General features: G+C 34.0%; 1 protein-coding gene and 1 pseudogene across 2 annotated transcripts in view; one reads left to right on the top strand and one right to left on the bottom strand.

The window, feature by feature from the left end:
• GLG1 (golgi glycoprotein 1) overlaps nt 1-17,781 on the bottom strand; it is a 119,158-nt gene that overhangs the window by 84,271 nt on the left and 17,106 nt on the right. The window lies entirely within an intron of this gene.
• On the top strand, nt 2,226-5,798 carry LOC123612058 (large ribosomal subunit protein eL36-like; annotated as a pseudogene).

The raw sequence follows: 17,781 nt of genomic DNA, 5'->3' as shown, positions 1-17,781 counted from the left end.
TATCTACATAAATTATTTGTAATTCTTCTGTACAGGAGATGTCTCTTTCTTCTTATTACTTATTTAACAGAATTAATTTCTGTCCCCAAGTCATTTCTCCTTTTAACCCATGACATCATCATTCCCCTAGTAAGCAACCCCCACATACCCAATGGAACTTTGGGTTTACTTTTGATTCCGTTTTCTCTTGCAAGGCACTTGTCCTAGTCCTTTAACAAGCTCTTCATAGTCATCTTTTTTCAGTATTGTTTAGATTTGGTCAATCTCCTTTCCTTCTGTAATTGCTTTAATCCAGGCTGTCCTCATTTCTAGATGACTTAAATAACCTCTGAGAGGTCTTTCTTTTTTTTTCCTATGCTTTCCTCTGCTCTGTCTGCCTTTCCTGTATCATACAGTCATACTGTATGAGACAGAAATTTTGATAGAGACAGAAAGAGTATCCCTGACTTATATCTAGAATATAGAAAATGCATAATAAATAATTGTTGGGAAATAGAAGATGCAATAAAATTTTTCTTTACCATAGTCTGGTCTCCATGCTAGGAAAATAAAAACAGCCTGCAGAAAATTAAAGAAATGACAGAAATATTTCAAAGTTAATTATTTTAAACAACACATATTGCTAAGGTATAAATGAAAGTATATATAATACAGGAAGAATGTAAATGTCAGAGGAGAAAGTGTTTAAAATGCAGCAAAACTATAACTAAGAAGCTAAGAAAAGGACAGTGTCTTTGCCCAGAAAAAGAATCCAAGAAAATCTTTCAGACTCCTCAATGGTCTCCCCAAATCTATAGTTTTGAACTTTCTATAGAACATCTTGACTAAAGTTACACATCCTATACCACAGGGATCCGATCTTGTCTCTTGACCTATAAGCAGGAGATAACTGTGGTACAGCTTTTCCAACTATTTAACATATGAAATAAAAGATGGTAACAGTGGCAAAAGGGGGGTGCTAAGGGGACACCTCTTATTTTTGTTGAGGAAATAAAGTGTGAGTTACCCAAATGTCACTTACTTTTCTTTGTTTTTTTTTGGAATGCTAAGATTTCTGACTAGAAAAGTTTTAAAATTATTTTTAACATAGTGAAGTATGATTGCATAGAGGTTGACGACTGTTTAAATCAGCAAAATGTCAAAACTTTATTATAAGGTTCTCAAGGTTATTGCTGAGGACTAACTGCTGGGATCTACAATTTGGGTTATGGAACCTGAGCACTGGGCTCTTGGACTTGCCTTTCATTAAGAGAGAAAGGGAGAATACTGTTGGTGGGAATACAAATTGGTGTAGCCATTATGGAAAACAGTATGGAGATTAAAAAACTAAAAACAGATTTACCATATGATCCAGCAATCCAACTCCTGGGTATGTATCTGAAAGAAACTCTAATTCAAAGGGAACTCTAATTCGAAAAGGGAACTCTAATATATGCCCCTCAGTGTTGACAGCAGCACTATTTACAATAGCCAAGACATGGAAACAACCCAAATGTCTATCAACAGATCGACTGGATAAAGAAATTGTGGAACACGATGGAATACTACTGAGCCATAAAAAAGAATAAAATCATGCCATTTGCAGCAACATGGATGGACCTGGAGATCATCATTCTAAGCGAAGTAAGCCAGAAAGAGAAAGAAAAATACCGTATGATATCACTTATATGTGAAATCTAAAAATTAAAAAATTGAAAAAAAAAAAAAAGAAGACACATGGTTATGGGGATGGAGGGAGGGTGTGGGAAGGGATGAAATGGGAGTTTAAGATATACAGATAGTAACTACCATATATAAAATAGATAAACAACAAGTTTATACTGTATAGCACAGGGAACTATATTCAGTATCTTATAGTAACCTATAATGAAAAAGAATATAGCAACCTATAATGAAAAGAATATACATTAGAGCATGTATATGTATGACTAAAACATTATGCTGTACTCCAGAAACTGACACAACATTGTAAACTGACAATACTTCAACTAAAATAAATAAGAGAGACAGAGAGCACACTCACTCAAGGGCACATGCTATTTGTCTAATTTGTTTTGTGTTTGGTGGAAGGAATGCAGTAAGTTCAATTACCTGTGTTAGGAACATTTTCCTCAGCTCTAGCCTGGCTTGCGGTGGTTTCAGTGAAGTTTACCGTGTCAGCTCTTTAGAATGAGAAATGAACAAACTGACAAATAATCTCTTTATTCTAATGAAAGAAATGAATTTAAAACATTAGTTTCCTAGGACATAGGACTGTTCTTGATTTTGGCCACTTAAAAGTAAAATTCCCCAAAATAAAAATCACTGCTTTCTATACAGAAACCTTAATATATACGATGAACTTTTGTTTGTCTTGCCCACTCTTTGTCCTATTCGTAGTTCAAAGGCTTCATGTGGGACTTCATTCCTGAGATGGGATAGAAAAAATGACTCCAATCTAAGACTACACATATAACACTTTTAAGTGGTTCAGGGAGTTAGACGATTTCAAACAATAAAATATTTGTAAACAGTGCTGGCACAGATGGAAGCACTGGGGATAAGAGCTACTTTGGCCACCTTGCCACCATGTAGAGGCTGTGAAGGAAACCAGCCCAGAAGCAGAAGGCAAGAGAGGAATCATTTCAGCTAAGAGGTTGAGCCCAGTATCTAACCTTATCTTTACAGTTATATGAAGTAAATTCATTTTTTAGCTTAAGCTGGTTTAGAAAGGACTTCCTGTTACTACAAAAGAATCATAACTCCTAATATAGTGAGGAACATGTACTTTGTACTTAAGCCTCACTCTGATAAAATAAAGGTGAAAGAAACAATAGAATAATTTTACTACTCCTTAATCTAGCCTATGTTTATTTAACATTGTAATGAAACACAGTAAAGGTCTCTTTTCTTTTGAAGAAATCCAGCAGAATTATGTACACTATTTGTTAAACACAATGAAGCCACCCAGTCAAATTTAAGGAAATACGGGAAAAGGAACATACTAATTTTAAGACATTAAAGCTAATTATTCTATACTCTTGCAAATGGGCCTATTTATTTCCAAAGCATCTTTTTTTTTTTTTTTTTATTGAAGTATAGTCACTTTACAATGTTGTGTCAATTTCTGGTGTAGAGTATAATAGTTCAGTCATACATACACATACATATATTCATTTTCATATTCTTTTTCATTATAGGTTACTACAAGACATTGAATATAGTTCCCTGTGTACTTCCAAAGCATATTAACAGCAACTTCTGTGTAGTATCTTCCAAAAGTAATATGACACTTTCATATCCTGTATCTGTCTAATCTCAGTGTGATCTGTCAGCCTTTTAAATCACGTTTTTCAAGAAGGCCTTAGAAGAGTTACTGAATTTTCACCTGCTTATTTGAACTCTCATCTGTTTTTTAATGGGCAGATGGCAAACTACTAAGTTTACATCTCAGTACTAAATATATCCTATTAACAGACCCCTGGCTGCAGCTATAGTATACTGAAATCCTCAAGGAGATTTCAGTGATAGTGCCACAGCAAAACAAATCAAATGGGAGTTTTGTGGAATTATTAAAAATAAAATGCCCCCCTCTCTGGAAGGCCTGGAAGTTGGTGGCATGCAATTAGCACTGGAAAGATGTTTTCATGTTTATTTTCACAGAGATAGGTTTGTGAAACAAAATCAACCAAAACATAGAGTTCTGCTGCTGTTGGTGTGTAGTGATTGCTGCTACAACTACTTCAGGAACACAAGAGTCTTGAGAGAGAGAGAGAGAAAAAAATGTATTAAACAAAAAGACAAGTGTAGGAAGAAAACTTGCTTATGCTTTCATAACAATTGTGCTAGTTTGCTGATGTAAAAATGTAAATCTTATAACCTGGTAAATATTAACATGTGCACTTTTGCAATTCAAAGCATTTTGAATTATTCAATGGAATAACTCCAGTTTGACTTTTATGGACTTTCTCAGCTGACAATAAGCCTAGACATAATGCACTGTGTAAAACGTAAACATTAGTGTTGACCTTAATGCATAATAAACCAAAGTACTATATGTATGAGCATGTTACAAGGCATGAAGTTGTCAAATCATTAGGGGGCAAAAATTTTATTCCTTACAGCACAATTACATTTATTAATTTATTTCTTCTTTTGCCTTTGCCAACTACAAGATACAATATGAGTGGACACAAAAGTACCAGCTGTTAAGCAGCCATTCACCATCACACCAATTTGATTCACCTTCTGCCATGTCTCTGACACACTGCTCTAAAACATTCGTTTTGCTGTTCAAGAAAAGACACGCCTAATTTGAGACCACTAAACTCAAGACCCAAGTATTACAGCAACAACCTACTGGAAATTACCAAAATATCTGACCTTCCTATAATACTTAAATGCCTTGATTCCTAGCTTCTGTAGTCCAGAGCAACTTTATAAACCATATTCTTGGGGCGGTGGGTATAGGTCTAGTGGTAGAGTGCATGCTTAGTTAGCATGCATGAGGTCATGGGTTCAATCCCCAGTATCTCCTCTAAAAATAAATAAATAAGTAAAACTAATTACCTTCCCCTCAACAACAACAACAAAATTTTTTAAAAGAAATATAAACCATATTCTTAAAGAGGAGTGGCAAGCAAAGCCACTTGTTAAATGTTAAGAAAAAACTGTCATTTCCCCAGCTACACAGAATGCAAAAGTAATTGAAAAAAACTAAGGGAGAAATTTTTGTTTTTTAGTAGAAGGAAAAAAATCTCTAGAAAACAAAGTAATTAGATGAAATTCTTTTACATCACACGTATAGATATAGGCCAGAGAATGTCAAATTACAACTGCTTTGTTGCATATATAAGGTAGTTTAGAAAAATGGCTCATTGTAAAAACAACAATAACAACAAAACTGAATCCTAAAATAAATATAAATTATGGGATTAAGCTACCTTCAAAATAAGGCCACTGTAAAAGTTTCAACCTTACATATCCACTAGGCATGTCACAACTCAAAAATATAGAGTGGGTGACGGCCTACTATCCAGGCACAACAACAAATAAGAACAACAAGGTCCTACTACACAGCACAGAGAACTATATTCAAAATCTTGTAATAGCCTATAATGAAAAAAAAGTGAAAAGGAATATATATATATATATAACTGAATCACTATGCTGTACACCAGAAATTAACACAACACACTTTAATTAAAAAAAAAAGTTCTATTGGTAAAAGCACAGATACATAGATAAAAGAAATGAATATTAAAACTCACAGACTGCAAACAAAAAAAGTAAATTTTACTGCATGAAAATTATACCTTAATTTTTTTAAAAAGGAAAAAAAATCAATAAATTATGGTGATCTAAGGCTGAAGAGTTAAGCAGCTGGGTATAACTGAAGAGAAAATCAGTATCCTGGAAGGTTAAGTCAAAAGAAATTATCCAGAATGTAGCATGCAGAATAAAAGTTAATAAACACAAAGTCTCTGACATAGCAGTCATTAAAGAACAAAGCCATGGCTCAGCACTACCCCTTGGCCATGGGCCGCAACAAAGGCCACAGGTAATCAAGAACACGAGCAACCTGAGGCACAGCCACTGCTGTGGATGCCTTACCAAGCACACCAAGTTCCTGTGGGACATGATTCAAGAAGTAAGAGGCTTTTGTCTCAAACAAGCAGTGTCAGAGCTGCTCAAGGTCTCCAAGGACAAACAGGCCCTCATCAAGAAGAGAGCAGAGACACACACATCATGCCAAGAAGAAGCTAGAAGAGCTGAGTGATGTCCTGGCTGCCAAGAGGAGAGCAGCTGCCAAGGACTAGGCCCCCTCCCCACTCTGTGCATAATAAAACCTTTACAGGAAAAAATAAACAAACATGGAAAAACAGCAAGAAATCTACTTAAGTGAAGTTCAGGAAGAAAAGAAAGAGTGGGGCAGAGGCAGACAATGGCTGGGACTTTTCCAGAAAGAATGAAAAACGAATCAAAAGAAAACCCCATAAAGCCCAAGTTGGACAAATAAAAGGAAATTCACACCAAGACAAATCAAAGTGAACAAGAGAACACAAAGACAGAAAATCTGAAAAGAAGCCATTGGAACTAATTGCTCAACATTAACAGTGAAGCCAAAAGACAATGAAAGAAAATGGGCTGAAAGAAAAAATATTTCAACCTAAAATTCTATACTCTGATTGGTTTTTTAAGGCCAAAATCTCTCCCATTTCTTAATGCACACCGCTTTGAAAGTGATATTATCCCTATTCCCATTAAGAGATGAAGTCTAATTTCTCCACCCTTTGGAATGTGGGCTTGGCCATATGACTTGCTCTGGTCGATGAGACATTAGCAAATCTGACAACAGAAACTTGAGAAGTACCTGTGCACTGGAGCTTGCCATTTCTTTTTTTTTTTTTTTTCCACTATAGTTATTCTTATTTTATTTCTTTTAAAAAAATTTTTTATTAAAGTGCAGTTGATTTACAATGTTAGTTTCAGGTGTACAGCAAAGTGATTCAGTTATACATATACATACATACATATACATTTTCCTTTCAGATTCTTTTCCACTATGTTATTACAAGAAAATGAATACAGTTTCCTATACAGTAGGTCCTTGTTGTTTATCTATATTGCTTTTTGAACCCAGTCACAACATGAGGGTATTTAGCCTAGCCAGCTGAGATCTCTCATAAGAGATATGTTGTCCAGTTCCTCTCTCACCTTAGCAAACCACCAGACATATAAGTGAGGCCATCTAGGACTGTCCAGCCCCCAGCTGACCTGACAAGTGAGTACAGATAAACAAGTCAAGCTGACACTATGTGGACCAAAGACAAGTCATCCCACTGAGTCCTGACCAAATTGCTGACCTGCAGAGTCATGGGGAAATAGTTGCTTTTGAGTCATTAAGTTGGATATGGTTTGTTACCCAGAAATATATAACTGATACCTAGCCCCAGCAAAAATATCTCTTAAGAGTAAGGTAGAATAAAGACACTTCCAGACAAGTATCTGGAACAAAACAAAACCTAACAGCTGGCCACCAGGAAACCCTCATTAAAAGAGATTCTAAAAAATGTATTGTAGGCAGAAAGAAAGTGGTCCCAGATAGAAGATAAAAGATGCAAGAAGGTATGAGGAGCAAAGAAAGTGCTAAGTATATGGGTAAGTCTATAAAAACACTGCTTTTGTAATACAATAATAATAACACCTTAAAGAATTTCTAAGATTCAATACCAGCAGCCACGTCCAGACATTCTGATTTGATTTATCTGAGACCTCTGGGTAGTGATACTTTAAAAATCACCCTCCATGCAACTAGAGTTTAGAACCACTGACTTAAATAAAAAGCTTATGTCTATATATTTAATGTTGGCATTAACTGCCACCTGTCTACCCCTTTTATTTGGCTTGCTTTTTCTGAAGTTACTGACTTGTGATTCTCCATGAAAATATGCTTTAAAAAAGCATTGTCTCTGTATTACAAAGTGGCTGACTTTGGGAGATACTAAAGCTCTAAAAAACAATTACTATATCATTTCTAATTATTTCCCATCAACAGGAATTATTATTATAAATTCACAGAGTGTTCCCCCAGTTGCAAACACCCAAGATAATTTCAGCTAGCCGCTAAAGCTGAAGTGATTTTCTAGTTAATGTTTTTTTACACTAGATTTAGTAAAATAGTAACTAATATAAAAGACCAGGCTGCAGGCCATCTGTTAACTAACAGTAACAGATCAGGATATTGTGCTACTCAAAACACTCTATGTTAACTGTTCATTTTCCTAAATTGTTCTGTTGACTAGATGGATGATGGTGCTTACGATCCAACTCAAATAACAAATCTCAGAATTAAACCCCAAAGCAAATCCTTAAATGATGAAAGATTTCCAAAATAATGAATATTGACTGGAAATATCAAAATAAGTAAGAAGGGGTAGAATCAATATAAGGAATAAGAAAGCAATGCACCTAACAGGTAATATAAATGAATAGAATATGTGAACCATATCTTACTGATTTTAACATGCACCATTATGTTATGTACCATTGGGGGGAAAAACTCTGCCAATTATAATTATGTCATAAAATGTAAGATATATCCTAATTTCAAAAATGTTAAGGTAAAAAATAAAGTCAGTTTTAGAATCAATAAAATATGATGAATGACAGCATTATAATCAGGCTTTTTTTCCCCTACTATTATTAAAACTCTCAGCCAAACCAATCATACCACCCAATTTAACATCAAAATACAGGCTCAAAGAAATTACCACTCTCTTATGCAGTAGGCAAAGGTATCAACGAGAAAACTTTGTGCCTATGGAGAAATGGTAATATTCAAATTCACTACCATTCCTAAAGCAGTATCACAAAAATGTACATACCCAAGAGCAAGCAGAAGAGAAAACACAAGCACACGTGTATGTGCACATATATACACACTCACTCTCAAACCCCAAGCTAATTTAATTAAAGTCTGCAGTGTCATGCATACAAATTTGGTCCTGGTTAATAAAAAGTTCATACCAACTATAAAAACTGACAAAATCAGTGAATTGCCATAAAAATGAAGGATATATAGTGAGATTATAAAAAGACAATTCTCCTAACTGAAGGTGATGCTAATTCAGATTGATTGTAAACCAGTTAAAAAGAGATGCATGTCAAAACTAACACAACCCTGTAAATCAACTATACCTCAATAAAAAATAAAAATAAAAGTAAATAGGAGAAACTGGTTGAGGGGGTATATGGAAATAGAATTCTATAAAAAAAAAAAAAGAGCTGTATGTACATTATATTTTACAGTCTAAGGTAAATTTGTTCTGTAAAGGGACATACAGTTAATTATTTAAGGCTTTGCAGTCTACAAAACAATCTCTATAACCTTGTAGTGTCTTTTTTTAAATATAGTTTTATTAAAGTATAGTCAGTTTACAATGCATCAATTTCTGGTGTACTGCACAATACTTCAGTCTTATAGGAACATACATATATTCATTTTCATTTTCTGTTTAACCGTAAGTTACAAGCTATTGAATATAGTTCCCTGTGCTATACAGTATAAACTTGTGGTGGTGGTGTCTTCTTTTAACCTTTTAAAACTTAAAAACAATTCTTACACTCCAGAGACATAAAAAACAGGCTGTGGGCTGGATGTGGTCCATAGGCTGCAGTTTGCCAATCTCTAGTCTAAGATATAAATGGGCATAAATGGGTGGTTCATTAAACAAGGCTGCTTAAGAAATTAGAGAACAAATCTATTCTAGATTTAATTCACTAGCTATTTAGTAATGCTTTAACAAAAACTGCTAAGCCAAAAAAGCAATGAAGCTTACTGAAGTAAAACTTCTTTATTCTTTTCACTTAAAATATAACCTTTGACAAGGTTCTGTTTACTCATGATCCTGAATGAGTACCTGAAGAAATATTTTATTTTTACTCCTTGAAAAAAAATCATGTACCAATTCTAATTTAGAAAAATAGACAATGAGATCTTATCGAGGCCAAAACATTTTTTCTAATGACTCCTATCACACCTTATACATGGGGCTCCACCCTCTCTAAAAACCTGCACTTCAACATAAATACACAAAAAAATAACTTTCAGAGGATCATCCTATTCACTTTTGCTAATAGCAAAGCCTACCCAGGCTCTGATAAACATGAAGAAAGAGAAATAAGTCTCTAGAACCAACAAAAACCCAAGGTTAATGCAACAGTTTTTGTATTCACGCTGCCTAGTGTGTACTTGTTTATAAAAGGGAAAATACATTTATTTGTGAGTTTTATATAAATGGCGTTTTGAGCAGTTATCAAGAGAAACTTAAAAACTGAATGCCAATTCAGGAGAATCTCTGTCAAATTACCCAGACATACTCCCTTAGCTGCTCCTATGTAGAATAAGACTTTTCCAAATTTAAAAACGAGATTCACACAAGTTCTAAGTAAATCTATTCTAATACTGTTTGAATCACAAAGCAAATCATCATCAAAAGATAGGCTCTAGAAATGATTTCTAACAAAAGAACTCTGCACAGTTAATATGGGCTATGACTATGGGTCCAGACATGCAAAAGACACAGAGCTAAAAGTCTATAACACATAACAAGAATCACAAATATATTAATGAAAATTATAAAACATGAAGCGGGGGAATCAACACTTTGCTCTAAGTATTTTGACTTCACACTAAAACATTCTTACAGCAATGACTTAAGACTTGATCCCTGTTCTTGGTTAAAACTAAAAAAATGAGTAAGACAACTTTGTTGGTTTTTTCATTTGTTTGCTTTTGTTTTTTTAACTGATCAGACCTAAGCAGCAGTGAATTTGATCTTTTTCCAAAAACTGTTTAGTAAATGTTGATGACTCATGATTGATAAATAAGAATGAGACTGAGAAAAGAAGGAAATGGAACAAAATTGATCTCATTAAAGTAGGAAAAAGCTTTCTGTACAACTCGCCCAATTAATGCCATATCCTAAAGCTACTGACCTGTATGAATTCTGTCTGTGATGCAGCATAGTCTATTTAATCTTTCAGCTTTGTAGGATTTCTTGCTCTACGAAGTTCAATTTTAGAGTAAATATTGTTAAATGTGTTTTATGAGTACTAAATGTAAATCATTTGTAAGAAATCAATAGATACTGTCTAACAAAAAAGAGAACATAAGTATTCTACTTAATAAATACTACTCCATAAATTCATAAATAAATAATAAATAAAAATAAAGAAATTCATAAATAAATAAATTCTACTTCAATAAATACAAGAATAAAGAGCGAAAAGAGTTGAAAGTAGGGAGAGCTAAAATAGGATAGTACAGTTTTCCATTATAAACCTGGTTGCACTCTGACTTAAAATTATGCACTGAAACATGAAAAAAAAAAGGAGGGGAAGAAACAAAATCCACATGTTTGCCAGGACATATGGTATCTATGTAAGTATGGGAGCATTTCTTAAGATGTACTCCTATTCTATTCTGCTGTGCTTCAGTACACAAAAGAAAGTTATCTGGTCTAGAGATAACTGATTTTAAGTCCTCCAAAATGCCATTTGCATAAATCATCCGGTTCAAACAAGATTTAAGAAAGGACCTTTGAAACAATGTTCTTCCAAGATAACATGGTCTTACAAGGCATTTCAGTAATCTTTAACTAGCTGAAAACAGGTAAATGTGTCCTGAAAGTTCTGCATTTTTTAAGAGCCGGCTCTTAATAATCCACATAAGTGGGCTGGATGCTGAATCACAGGATTCAAAGGCTGCCCCAGCAATGCTGAACAGCAATACTGTACCAGGATTGGAGAAATTATATGCACAAACCATTTCAAAAACTCAAGAGATCTTCATTTAAAGATACTGGCAAAACTTTTCCAGAAAAGTTTAATCTCATGCTGCACCACTGTTTAAAGCACAAATCTAAATCCTAAAGGCTGTCACATAGTAAAGATGCTAAATCAAAGAACTAAATTGAAAATGTTCCTCATAATGGGGTTAAGGACAAATTCCAGTGAGGCTTTTCTGGACCTATCAGAAAAATAGGAGATTGAAGGTTTGGGTAAAGGAAAAGTAAAAGTTCATCATAGGAAGTCCTTGAGAATCAAAACCACACTAACAATAAATGCAATGAAGTTTCTATTTGTTTTTTAATCAGGCATCAATTTTTAGAACTTTTAAGTATTGTTAATATACATTCCACTTTTTTTTCCGAACAAGTGACAGACTTGTACTTCACGGTATTTGCAGAGGTGTACATGACAAAATCTTTTCCTAAAAATTCCAACCAAGAATTACCAATTAAGAAAAATAATTATGAAATGTTTACAATGTTTTATAACTTAAAAGTGAGCAGTTAACTAACTTGAGATAAAGAGATGTTTCCTGTTTCACTTTAACATATTTATTTTTAATTTTAATTTTTTTTTGGAGGGGAGGCAATTAAGTTTACTTATTTATTTTTAGAGGAGGTACTGGGGATTGAACCCAGATTGTGTATGCTAAGCATGTGCTCTACCACTTGAGCAACATATTTATTTTTAGAGCAATTCAGGTAGGTGGGATTTTTCTGAGCTCTAGTTAGTAGGTCTGCTTTCTCATAATGACATAGTTTAGTATTCTGAAACTATTTTAAGAGTATTACAAGGTCAGGGTTCAGCAATTAAATAGTAATTTGTGGATAGCAGGAACCAAGTTTTTCACTATTAGAGAAGGGAATTATAAATATATAATCATAAATTACATATAATTATAAATTATAAATGTGGAAAGGGAGAAAACGAAAATGAATCCTGTGGTATTGAAGGCATCAGTATGAATAAAAATCAGCTTTCATTATGTTTATCTATATATATACACATATAGATATGAATAGAATAGATGTCTATGTGCACACACACTCATATTGCATGTGTATATATACATGTGTACATATGTGTGTGTGCATACATCTATATGAATGCATGTTTGTAAATACACACACAATACATTTTCTGGCTCTGTCTGCCAAAGCAATGACACCTGAGTAGCAATGAACACATCTAGCACCCATGCCTTGGCTTCTATATACCACTCTTCACTAAAAGGAAGTAGAGCTCGTTAGAGAAGTGGTTGATTCCAGGGCTGGTATTGGAAAAGTACAAGAGGAGCCTGGGAGACTTCTGATTTCTGGTCCGGCATGGAAATCATCACTCCCATCCTCACAATGAGAAAAAAGCTAAACAAACTGAAAACTACCAACTCTTCTGAGATCCGTCAGAGACCTGAAGTCATGGGGCAAACCCCTTCCCTAAAATTGGAGAGATGGGTGTATACAGAGAATCACAGTTTACTGGAAGCTAAAGCCCAGGAGCAGAAGTCCGCTGCTGGAGCCAGTACCCAGTAAGGGACACTTACACTACTACTGATAATTACTCCAGTGTGGACAAGCTTAAGAGTTAAAAACTCTAGGGGAACGAACAATCTGAAAAGGAAATTAAGTAAATAATTTATTTATAATAGCATCAAAAAGAAAAAACACACAGAAATAAACTTAAAGGATGAGAAAGACTCATACACCGAAAACTACAAAACACTTGAAAAAAATTAAAGGAGACAAAAATAAATGCAAAGACATTCTATGTTCATGAATTGGAAGACAATATCGGCAAAACTATCCAAAGAGATCTGTAGATTGAATGCAATCCCTATCAAAGACCCAATAGTATTTTTTGTGTTTTTTTTTTTCCTGCAGAAATAGAAAAATGTAAAATTCATATAGAATCTCAAGGAACCCTGGACAGTCAAAACAATCTTGAACAAAGTTTGAGATTTTACACTTAGTGATTTCAAAACTTATTACAAAGCTGCAGTAATCAAAACTGTAGTACTGTCATAAAGACAGACATACAGACCAACAGAACAGAACAAAGAGCCCAGAATAAACTTCATGGTCAAATGGTTTTCAACAAGGGTACCAAGACCATTCAATGAGGGAAAGGACAGTCTTTTTAACAAATGGTGTCAGAAAAATTGAACACCCTCATGCAAAAAACTGAATCAGATGGATCCTTACCCTACAGCATGTACAAAATTAACTCAAAATGAATCAAAGATCTAAATGTAAGAGCTAAAACTATAAAACTCTTAAAAGAAAGCATAGAGGGAAAAACTTGGAATTTGGCAATGAGTTCTTGGATATGATATAAAAGCACAAACAACAAAAGAAAAAAATAGATAAACTGGACTACATCAAAATTAAAAACTATGAATCAAAGGACACAATCAACAGAGTGAAAAGGCAACCGATAGGATAGGAGAAAATACTTGCAAATCATTTATCTGATAAGAGGTTAATGTCCAGAATACATAAAGAATTCCTATAACTCAACAAGTAACCCAATTAAAAAATGAGCAAAGGACTTGAACAGACACTTCTCCAAAGGCATCCAAATGGCCAATAAGCACATGAAGATGCCCAAATAACTACTAATTAGGGAAATGTAAATTTTTAAAAAATCACTTCATATCCATCAGATTATTTAAAAAAATAAAAAAATAAGTGGTGGAGAAGATGTGGAGAAATCGGAACTTTGTGCACTGTGGGTGGGAATGTAAAATGGTGCAGCCACTGTGGAAAACAGTATGGTCATACCTCAAAAAATTAAAAATAGAATTACTATATGATCCAGCAATTCTACTTCTGAGTATTTGTATACCCAAAAGAACTGAAAACAGGGTCTTAGATATTTGTATACATGCGTTTATAGTAGCATTATTCACAATAGCCAAAAAGTGAAAGCAACCCAAGTTGCTTGATGGCTGAATGGATTAATAAAATGCAGTCTATACATATAATAAAATATTATTCAGCCTTGGAAAGGAAGGAAATTCTGACACACACTACAACATGGATGAAATCTGAAGACACTAAATGAATAAGCCAGACACAAAAGGACAAATAGTCTGTGATTCCACTTATATGAAGTACCAGAGTAGTCAAATTCAGAGACAGAAAACAGAATGGTGGTCACCAGGGGGCTGGGGAGAGGGAAAATAGGTAGTTATTATTTAATGGGTATAGAGTTTCAGTTGGAATGATAAAAAGCTCTGGACATGGATTGTGGTGATGGTTTCATAGCAATGTGAATATACTTAATTCATTTTGAACTGTATACCTAAAAAAAATGGTTTAAATGGTAAATTCTGCTATGTATATTTTACCACTAAAAAAAAAAAAGGGAAAAAAATTAATGGCACAGTTTTGGGTTGTTTTTTAACTTGTATGCTTCTGGTATAATCGTAAAACAGTTGGATAGATGCCAAGTTTGAAAACAAACTATACAAAAGCAGGTAATTCTTGTTTGCATTACTGGCAGAGAAACTTAAAATAATTAAGTTTCTAATTACTCACACCCAATAAAAAGTTACTTTTTTCATCAAAGATTTATTGAGTATCTAAGAGGCACTAGGCTAGCAACTGGGAATACAACAGTTGTGTTGCTATGAGCACGCATATACACCTAGAGCCCGAGGCCAAGTGCTATTACACAGACACAAAATCAGGTGACACCATGATAAAATTTAGTCATTATATGATGTATTAAAAAAAAAACTTCTGGCTGGATAGAGAATGTTCACTTTTTGTGATTCTGACATTTTGCATTTCTAAAGCTGGAATTCTTTACAGCAGCTACTTATGGTGCTTTTCCTAACTGTTCTGCATCTACTTCAGAATGGCGTTTAATCCATTTTTTATGTACTTTCCTAGAGGCAACCCAGGCTTACTACACATTATTTGTAGGGCACAAAGCCCCAAGTGTTTGGCTCCATCCCAAAACTACCTTGCAACACTAATCAACATGGTGACAATTTTGAAAGTGACTACATAATTATTGTGGACAACAGGGATTAAAAAACTCTACATCCACTGAAACTTAAGAATGAAACGGTTCTGAAGAAGGAAAAAAAGAAGAAAAGCAGAATAACCTTTATTCTGTGGATTGTAAATTAAACCTAAGACAGCAACTCCCTTGGGAAGTGGTAAGGTTTGTGCAATTCAAAAGGGCTATAGCCTTTACTGATTTGAATCTCCTCCTTCCTTCTTCCTTTATGAGCATTTATATTCACATTCCTCACCAGTATCTCCAATCTTTCACCTTCTACTGGTTCCTTTCTCTTTGCCTTTAAACTAAAATGAATTTCCTTACTCTTGAAAAACCTTTATTTAACTGTGATATCCTTCCTTCCATATATTCTCACTTCTTGTCATTCTCAAACTTCTGAAAGACTAAAATAGTTTTAAATAGTCCAAATCTGGTTTCTACAGAATCTGTTCTATCTTTATTTACCAAAAACCATGCTCTTTTCTCAGACATTAATCTTAACTATGTTACTCTTTTACCCTAGTGGTTACTACTACTTCCTTTCAAAATTTCCTTTCCTTTGCTCCCACAACTAAAATTTCCCTCTTTGGCCTCCACAATTAACAACTCTTCTAAATCTTCTTTTAACTCTCAACCATTCCTTCTGTTCCCTATAATTCCCTCAACAAGCCTCTTTCCAACCCTCAATTGTGAGCATTCCCCCAGGGCTCAGTCCTTGGAATCATACTCCTCTATTTAGACACTCTTTAAGAGGGCTCAACCACTTTCATACCTCCAACTATAGCCTTTTAAGCTGAATGACTAAAATTTCGATTCAGTTTAAGATTTAGTTCCCAATTTACATCCTCTTACTGGAAATCGTCTGAAATGTCTGGCTGTCATTTCAAATTCAACACCAGCTAAGAATTATATATTTTTGTAAAGAGCCTAACAGTTAAACTTTAACCTCTCTTCACTTGATTAAATTCTACTGTTCCTTCAGCTCAATCATCATTTTCTTAGGAAAATATTTCCTGATTCTCTGATTAGCCAAATGTCCACATACGTCTCTTTCATAGCATTTATCATATCTATAATTTTCCATTCATTAGGTGATTCTTCAAATAGCTATATCCTTCACTAGACAGTGAGCCCCTTGAGAATAGGGATCATGTTTTTTAGGAGTGAGAGATGAGGGGTATGATAATCCCCACACTCCCAGCACCTAGTGTTAAGTTCAGACATGTAGTAAATAATATTTACTCAAAATGTGTCAAGCAAATGAAGAAAACCGCTTTAAATTTTTCCTAGGTAATGAGTCATCAATCCCACTTCTGTCTCTACTGCTACTAGTCCACTATAGTCCAGGTCTTTACTTTACAGTTTAATTAATTACAAATGCAGTTTACTCAATGAGCTCCTTCAGATCTTTCTTACTTCAACCCACCTTGCCACAAGAATAATTTCCTTAACTGTTCTACCAGGCCATTCTCCTACCCAATAATCTTCAGTGATTTCCTATTTCACTCAAAAACACATCTAAGCTAATGCAGACATTTCACTAAAGAACTCAATGTCCCAAGAACACTATTGTCAGCTGCTCAGGGCAGCCCCTCCCATTGGCCATGGCTTTAAAAAACACTGATCTTCTCTTTGACTCTCCTATAAAGGAGACTTAGAATAATCTATGTTCCCTGCAGACCACCATCAGTAATATTACTTCGGAAATGTTACTATTAATTGTATCACAAACATCTAACATTAGTTAACAAAGTTTGGTGGGCAATAAATTCACAAATCATCTATTATGGTGTGTGTCTTACAAGGTATGATTAATATTATTTATAACATTCTTATCAATTAGTTTCAGAGTTTCATTTTGTAAATTTGTCCTTATATTCTTTTTTGTTTCCCTTTGTCTTTTTTAAAATTGAAATATAGTTGATTTACATGTTCTTAAATTCTAATGCTCACAGATTCAAAAGTTCTAAGTAAAATTATGGCAAATTAATTCAGCTGCCTAAAATAACAGATGCACACTGGTTCAACACCAGAAAAGTCTATTAAAATAATACACCTCATTAAGAAACCGCAAGTTTCTTTTTCAAGGGATTGTTTCTGTACAAAATAAAATTTACAAAACATATACCTAAAAATAAGAAAAAAATTCAACCATGTGTTATTATGCTAAAATCTTTATGAAATATAATAGTATGTAATACAACCGAGTGGCTTAGTTTCTCTTCTTATTTAAGTCCAATCACTTAAACTGGGTTTTCTAATGGTAAGTATAATGCTTTTTTCCCTAAGATGGATTATTCATATCATTTATAGTAAGAGCCATAGAGAAAGAAATATTAACAAATTTTCAAAATATTCTTTATGTTCAAAACACAACAATTCTAAGTGATTTAATCCCATGCCTGCATAGTTTTATGCACATTTCAATACAAAGAA

The sequence above is a fragment of the Camelus bactrianus genome, chromosome 9 (assembly GCF_048773025.1).
Source record: "Camelus bactrianus isolate YW-2024 breed Bactrian camel chromosome 9, ASM4877302v1, whole genome shotgun sequence".
Lineage (NCBI taxonomy): Eukaryota > Metazoa > Chordata > Mammalia > Artiodactyla > Camelidae > Camelus > Camelus bactrianus.
Note: the sequence above shows the minus strand (reverse complement) of the source record. Positions and strands in the feature narration are given on the sequence as shown.